Consider the following 942-nt stretch of genomic DNA (forward strand, 5'->3'; position numbering starts at 1 on the left):
TGTAAGATTTTTGTGACAATGAGGGTGAAAAGAATATTAAATAAGACCGAGACGCAATGATAGAAACAACTAGATACGAAGAAAAAATCGTAGTATTGCGTGAAAAAAGAACAAATGACAACGCTCTCCGGGCGAACCACGTCCGTTCGAGAGAAGAAGAATATCCAATGTTGACGACAAAAACAGGTGAATACGAATGAAAAATCCAAATATTGAGTGAAAAAAGAACTAATGACAACGCTCTCCGGGCAAACCACGTCCGTCCGAGAAAAGAAGAATATCCAATGTTGACGACAAAAACAGGTGAATACGAATGAAAAATCCAAGTATTGAGTGAAAAAAGAACTAATGACAACGCTCTCCGGGCGAACCACGTCCGTTCGAGAGAAGAAGAATATCCAATGTTGACGACAAAAACAGGTGAATACAAATGAAAAATCCAAGTGCAATACCCTGGTGCAAAAAACATGGACACCCTGTATATTCATGCATGTATGTTTATACATGTGATACAGATTCATGCCAACATACATGCGAGCATACATGTATTCAATCCATGCATACAGAGTGAAGATAATACAGCCCAACGCTTATCGAGACATACATGCAAAATAATCGTTTTTTTAATGTTTAAAAAAATATATCTCGAAAACTATGCATAGACGGACTTTTTGACCATTAGAGAGAGAGGTTTTTTGTTCGGAATGATGAAAACTATAACATAAAAAAATTCCAGCCAAATTAACCGATGGCCAATTTCTCATGTAATTAGTGCGTGGTCCTTTCTTATTTTTTAACGTACAATTCAAATCTGTAATAAAAAGTGCTATGTTCCCCTCAAAAAATTCAACTTCCGGTCCGGATGGCGTATTTCCGGTCGAAATCAAAAGTTGAAAATATCACCATTCGATAGAGCATACCCGATTTACTTAAAAAATGTTC

Source organism: Formica exsecta, unplaced genomic scaffold (genome assembly GCF_003651465.1).
Source record: "Formica exsecta isolate Colony F162 unplaced genomic scaffold, ASM365146v1 scaffold1172, whole genome shotgun sequence".
NCBI classification, from domain to species: domain Eukaryota; kingdom Metazoa; phylum Arthropoda; class Insecta; order Hymenoptera; family Formicidae; genus Formica; species Formica exsecta.